The sequence below is a fragment of the Alligator mississippiensis genome, chromosome 15 (assembly GCF_030867095.1).
Source record: "Alligator mississippiensis isolate rAllMis1 chromosome 15, rAllMis1, whole genome shotgun sequence".
Classification (NCBI taxonomy): Eukaryota; Metazoa; Chordata; order Crocodylia; family Alligatoridae; genus Alligator; species Alligator mississippiensis.
Window position 1 is genome coordinate 31,686,989 of NC_081838.1, and position 7,122 is coordinate 31,694,110.

General features: G+C 43.5%; 1 pseudogene; it reads right to left on the bottom strand.

Annotated features, from left to right (window-relative positions):
• Window positions 1–310: 310 nt before the first annotated feature.
• On the bottom strand, window positions 311–1,273 carry LOC102573825 (olfactory receptor 6B1-like; annotated as a pseudogene).
• Between the last annotated feature and the right edge of the window lie 5,849 nt (window positions 1,274–7,122).

Here is a 7,122-nt window from a genome sequence, read left to right on the forward strand (position 1 = left end):
ACGGTCCACTTCAAGGTCCGCTGCCAGGCATACAGCCCGCCCCTGCCCCCACCCTCCTGTGCTCCTGTGGGATGCTTCATCCACTCCAGCATTGCAGCATTCATGAGCCATGCCTGATACCTCAAGGTATGTAGAAAAAACACTTAAAGCTGTGTCTATGGCCAAATCACTGATTCTCTGAATCAGCATCGAATCTTCAGATTCAGCTGAATCAAATTGGGATAGTGATCTGAATCAAAAAATTGAATCATTGTCCCCCAATTCAGGCTGAATCTGAATCCTAATCAAATATGGCCCATTTTGCACACCCCTACTTAGAAATTATCTTCTTCCTCTGGAGGGCAGTAATCAGTACAGATACTTTTGAGATGGCACTCATCCTAAAAAAAGCTTTCCTTAGTGCTCCCTTCACCTCTTGGTTCCTGAGGCAATAAATGAAAGGGTTTACAATGGGGGTGACAATTTCCTACAATGGAAACCAGCTTGTTCAAGTTATAAGGGTGGGTCTTCTTAGGCCGAGCATACATGAAGAGGTGGCAGAGAAGAAAATGACAACCAGAATGAGGTGAGATGCACAGGTAGAGAAGGCTTTCTTCCTCCCCTGGGCAGTGGAGATAGACAGGATGGCAGTGATAATGTAGAGATAGGAGCAAGCTGTGACAGAAAGTGGGACCAGCAGAATGATTAAAGCTAGCACAAAATCAACCAGCTCTGCCAAGGACAAGTCTGTGCAGGACAGGTTCAGCACTGGGGAGATGTCACAGAAGAAATGGTTGATGACCCTGGAGCCACAGGGATACCTTGATTAGGGAAATAGAGAAGTCACTGAACCAGGAAAGAGCCACCAAATATAAGCACAGATGCTGGGTCATAATGGCTGAGTAGCTCAGTGGCAGACAGCTAAGTAACGATCATAAACCATGACAGCCAAGAGGACGCACTCAGTGCACATCAGTGAACTGAAGAAGAAGAGTTGAGTCATGCATCCCATGAAAGAAATGGTCCTTTTCTTCCCCAGGAAGTTCAGCAGAAGTTTTAGGACAGTAACTGAGATGTACCAGACCTCCAGGAAGGAGAGGTTGCTGAGAAAGAAGTACATGGGTTTGTGGAGGTGATGGTTTGTTCTGATCAGGGCAATGATGACAAAATTCTCCAGGAGAGTCGAGAAGTAGGCCACCAAGAATATCACAAAGAGCAGTATCTGCAGTTCCATGACAGGTGGGAATCCCAGGAGGATGAACTCTGTGAATCTAGCGCTGTTCTCCAACACCATGCTGAGACCTGAAGAATAAAAGTATCCTAGGGAAAATGAGGGTAAAATAACAAGAAAGAAGGTGGGAGGTAAGGGAAAGAGGAAGAAGGTAGAGGAAGACAGAATGGAGAAGCATTCAGAAAGAAGGAAGAAGGAGAGAGAAAGTTAAAAAAAAAATAGGGTTTTTTTCAGGCTAAAGAACCAACTCCAAATGGCTTATAATTCCACCATCACATTCTTTGCCTTGAGAGGCAAGATTTTTTCATCATTGATAAGATTATTTGGACTAACAGTATAGTTAGGAAAGATGAAGGCAAGTTTGGATACAAAGTACCCTTCCTCAGATGTCACTTTTCCTGAATTATCACAGCTACAACATCACCCCTATTATTTACCTCTACATTTTCTGGGTCTAAATTTCAAATAAATAGAAGATGTGTGAGGAAATCCTTCCTACAGCCAACTGAATTTCAGCACATAAGAGCCCCTTTTTTCCCCTATAAAATGGGAGACCTCAGACCCAATACTCAATTCTGATGACCCCCAGAATACTTCTTTCTCTTAGCTGAATCATTTTTTTTTTTTACCCTAAGTTTGACAATGAAATCCTTTTTAGGGTTAAACCAGAATTCCATTAAAAATAATATTTCCTCACTCATTGAAAATTCAATTTTAATATAAATAAACTAAAGATTTTTTTCTAGTTTCAAAAGATTCTGGTTTTGTATTTTTTAATTTTAATTCCTATGCATTTCTGTTTTACAACATGAAAGGAACAGACACTCAGTTGAAATTAAACATTTTGATTTTGTCACCGTTAACTATTTCAGTTGATCAATTCATAGGAAAGTCATAAATCTGAGCTTGTTCTAATTTAAAATGAAAAGAAATTTTGAAATCATGAATTTTCTAAATGAAACATAAGTATCAGACTCTGTACACCTCCAATAATGACTCCTTAAATATCGCAGCTTGAAGTGGCAATCAACAATCTGGCTAGCTTGTACAGTGGTTTCTTATAACACAGACTCACTCTATATTGTGGGGTGGCAACCTTTTAGAACAGCGAGCAACCGTTTGTGACCCAGGCAGTGATATGGGCTGCTGCTCCACTCCATGAGCATGCAGGGCCTCCCAGCCCCTAGGCGACCAGCTGCTACCTCCACACTGATGCCACTTCCACCAAGTGCCAAAAATTCCTATCCCCAGTTGCAGTGAGAAGGAGTGAATATGGCAGGGAAAGTGAGCTGTGCATGCATCACAGGCAAAGGGAAATAGCACAGCAGGTGTAGGGTGAAAGGGGCAGTTTGTGGAAGGGAGTGGTATTGGCATGCTGCTACTGGGCAGAGAGGGAGAATGTCCATCCTGATCTAAATCTCAGTTTAAGGTCAAAGAATATAAAGTACTACAAAAACTCCCTTTGAACATCAATGGGCACTGAATTGATAGGTTATTATTGGTAATATTGTAATTACTATTATTATTCTGAATAATACTGATTGTCACAGGGAGGAGCAAGGAGGAGACACCATAAAACAAAAGAAGGAAATAAACAGAAAACACTTACCCACAGCGAGATCAGCAGCAGAACGGGAGCAAGAAGGGGAACCCGCACGGTTTGTCAGCCGCATCCTTATTCAGTTAAGAATGGCTGTTGACATCAGCTGCAGTCACCCGCTGGTGAAGAAAAAGATGGCAGCCAGCAGTGAGGTGGGAGAGAGGGAGGGAGTGAGAGGCGTGTGGGAGGCAAACAATCCTGCAGAGAAGCCCAGGGAGTGCGGGGTTTCAGAGAGGGAGCTAGAAGAGGCTCCTGAAGAGGGGTGTGCCGATGATGGGGAAGCATGCATCAGCAGAGACAGAAGAAGAGCAGAATAGCCTCTAGAGATGACAGAGGCACTACGAGTGAGGGAAAGAGGGGCGAGCCTGCAGCGATACACAGGGTACCAGGTGGGAGCTGGGGAGGAATGACTGGGAGTAGGAAGAGCCGGCCGGGTGGAGAAGGCCTCAAGGGGAACAACAGGGAAAACCTGGGTAGAAGGGGGCAGGGGCCCTGAAGTGAGAAGAGGAATAAAACCAGGTGGGGAATATCTGAGGCAAGCGGCTCAGGACAGCCCAGAGAGAGGAGACTGTGGGGAATGACGGTGGAGCCGTGTTTAAAGGGGAAAGCCTCAAGGGCATGAGAGCCCCAGAAATATAGATAGAGGATTATTAGGGATCCCCAAAGGGGCCTACAAGATAATTATTTTTTTCTTTGTAAATTCAGCTTTGATTTTCCCCAAGGAAAGGGGTGGAGAGTGGGATTAGAAGTATAAAGAAGGGAAAAGTGTGAGACCTCTGGATAGTAGTGTGGCGGTTTCATTATTTTTCCCCAAGTGAAGGGGTTGGGGAAGTTAAGGAGAGGGCATTAAATACCCAGGATACATGGGCGGGTGTAAAAGAATAGATCCTGACCAGGGAGTGTACTGGTATCTTCGACACTACCAAGGAGGGGCAACGTGGTCCATCCAGCCGGAAAGGAGGAGTAAGGATGGGGTGTAGGGGTGGCGGTAAGTGACCATCGAGCAGACCGCACCCGAGCGAGTGACCCTTAGGAGGCAGCCCCCACTGGGAATATTCAAAGTCGTGGCAGGTGAGATACGGGTGGCCTGCCTCAGGAGAGAACAGCTACTCGAGTAGCAACCAGAGCAGACAAGGAGAACATCACCCACCATACGTGGTAAGGCCGCTCGACATCGGATGTTCTAGTCCCATCGGTCACACTGATAAATAATTACAATAATGATGATGATTACTGTGGGTCTAAGAAAAGAAGGCAATATACTTTCATAGATTATAAAGTCAGAAGGGACCCAATGGATCATCGTGTCTTACCCCTTCCTCCTGGCAGGAAAGAGGACCGAGGCCAGACAACCCCAGCCAGGTGATTGTCAAGCCTCCTCTTGAAGACCTCCAAGTTAGGTGATAGGACCACCTCTCGTGGAAGCCCATTCCAGACTCTGGCCACCCTTATTGTAAAAAAAATTCTTCCTAATGTCTAACCTAAATCTACTCTCCAGTAGTATGCACCCATTATTCCTAGTTACTCCCTGGGGTGCTCTGGTAAGCAGCACATCCTCAATTCCCTTCTGTCCTCCCCTGATAAATTTATAGGTGGCTACAAGGTCACCCCTCAGCCATCTTTTGTATAGGCTGAAGAGATCCAGATCTCTCAACCTCTCCCCGTAGGGTCTTTCATGGACACCACTAATCATGTGAGTGGCCCTCCTCTGAACCCTCTCCAGATCCTCTGCATCCCTCTTGGAGTGCAGCACCCAAAACTGGACACAGTACTCCAACTGCAGCCTGACTAATGCTGCATAGAGGGGGAGCATCACCTCCCTGGATCTGTTGGTCATGCATCTGCTAATACACAACAAGGTGCGATTGGCTTTGTTGGTGGCCTTGTTACACTGCCGGCTCATGTTCATCTTGGAGTCAACTATGACTCCAAGATCTTTCTCAGCCTTTGAGCTGCTGAGGAGGTCATCCCACAACCTGTAGGTGTGCTGGGGATTCCTCCTTCCTAGGTGAAGTACCTTACATTTATCTTCATTGAATTGCAACCTATTACATTCCACCCATTAATCTAACTTGTCCAGGTCGGCCTGTATCTGCTCCCTGCCCCCTATTGTATTAACTTTGCCACTGGCCCAAGGATCAAACCCTGTGGGACCCCACTAATCACCTTCCAGGTGGTATACTCTCTCTCTCTCTATAACCCAAACTACCTTTTATTATGTCTTTCTAAAGGAATAGCTTTTGAGCGACACTTTAGATTTTAAAGCTTAGATTGAATTTAATTTCTGTACCAATTTAAGAGCAGTGATTTAAAAAAAAACTCCCAGTACCTGATTCTGTAAGTATCTAAGAAAGCTTTTTTTACAAGCCTCCCAGATAAGAAACAATACTACATCAATTGAGTTAAAATATGAGTAAAATATATTCAGTGTCAGTAAAAATGCATTCAATAATACTAAATAACAAATGCTGATAGTGATTTAAAAATGCAATATAACATAATCCAACATAATACTATACAATATAAAATAAAAAAAAAGTGTTAATATTTTATTTTTCCATAGTATAATCAAAAGTATTATGGTATAATCAATGGTACTAGTGCACTTCCATATGTAAGATATGGACATATGTAAAAGCAAACATTAAAAACAACATAAACAAATAAATAAAATACTATTTAATGCAAAATTCCAAAATTCTAAAATTATTTTTTAAAAACAAATTCTTATAAAATATTTTTACCTGGGCATTTTTATCTGATTCATTTTGATCTCATAAAGGTGAAACCTTTTTGTTCCATAATGAATATTCCTGAACTCCATAGGAACAATCAATAGAAAATCTGTGCTCATTGTGTGGTACTGTGAGAAAAACAACCAAAATGGTAGCATCTCTAAAGACTTCAGGAGGAATCATCCTGTTTTTATTTTAGAGCATATAAAACCATGATGACAATATTATGATTTTGATTGTAATATGGGAAATCAAGAAAAATATTATCAACTAGCAGTATAGAAGCCTAATAAACAGACTCCTATACTGAGGAGTTACCAGTGAATAAATATGTTGTAGTTGTGTTTGGAACTGAGTTACATAACTGTACCAATGTGTCTGTGATCCTCTGATGTGCAACTGTTTCTCCTTTTCCCCCCATTCACAATGTGGTAAAAAATAAACCTACCTTCCTGGGGTTCTTGACACAAATGATTCATTACTGATAAAGATGGATCATATCTGATATTAACTGGAGTTGCCAAAAAATTACTGATATCATTCTATATCATTCTTATATAGGTAAGAAGCTATATGTTTCATATATAGATGGTAGCATTCAAACAAGAATATCACTAGGAGAAAAGTACAGATCAGGATTAGAAAGAAAGAGAGAAACTTGGAGCAGGATTCTAGTTACCCAGTAAAGGTTCAAAGTGCAGCCTGAGACCATCGTTGAGTTATCAAGCAAAGTGTAAGAGCATGGGCAATAGGTGCTGCCTTAGTCGAGGAGGGGCATGTACCCCCCCCCCCCAAGCGACCAGTCAGTGAAGAGCAGGGGTTCCCCCATGACTGATCCCTTTGTCCAGAAGGGTCCTCCCCTTGGCTGATCTCACTGACCAGGCAGGGGAGTCCCCCCATGGCTAACCACAAGACAGCACTCCACTCCCTGGCTGGGGCTTGCAGGATAGGCATCAGCTCTCCCTCCTGCCCAACTACCCATCATCTAAGCAAAGAGCGTGGCTGGTCAAGGGGTGCACCGGTGCTCTCAGGGGGTGCACATCCACCCCAGTGCACCACCTACTCATCACCACTGTGTAAGAGTGATTCTATTACTATGTTTTGGTGCACAAGTATCTCCCATACAGGAAGAGGGAGATATCGCTGCATCTCCAGAATTATCCTATTTCTCTGATGTGGACAGTTCCTGATGTAAGCCTAACCAAGTCCTAAAATTTAGTTTGGAAAAGCCATGACTGAAGAGCGGGAGAATGGGTGGCTTCTTCAATACTTACTCCAGTATCTTAATGGTGATCTTTGCACACAAAGCAAAAGAGCTGGATTCTAGGCCTTCCGCAGCAAGAGATGGTTGGATCCTGTATGTCAGTAAAGTCCTTTCACTGTCAGTGATTGCTCAGATCAGTAGTGTAACTGAGTCCCAGACACTGGCATTTGCAGGGCATGTAGAAAAATAGCTGCTGCCACCATCATCCCTGTGGCTGCCCAGGACATGTAGCTACCTTGCTATGCCTGTGGTCTAGACCTTTCTCTTGATGGTAGTTGCCTGGGCATTCATGAGAGGGAGATATGTCAGGGCA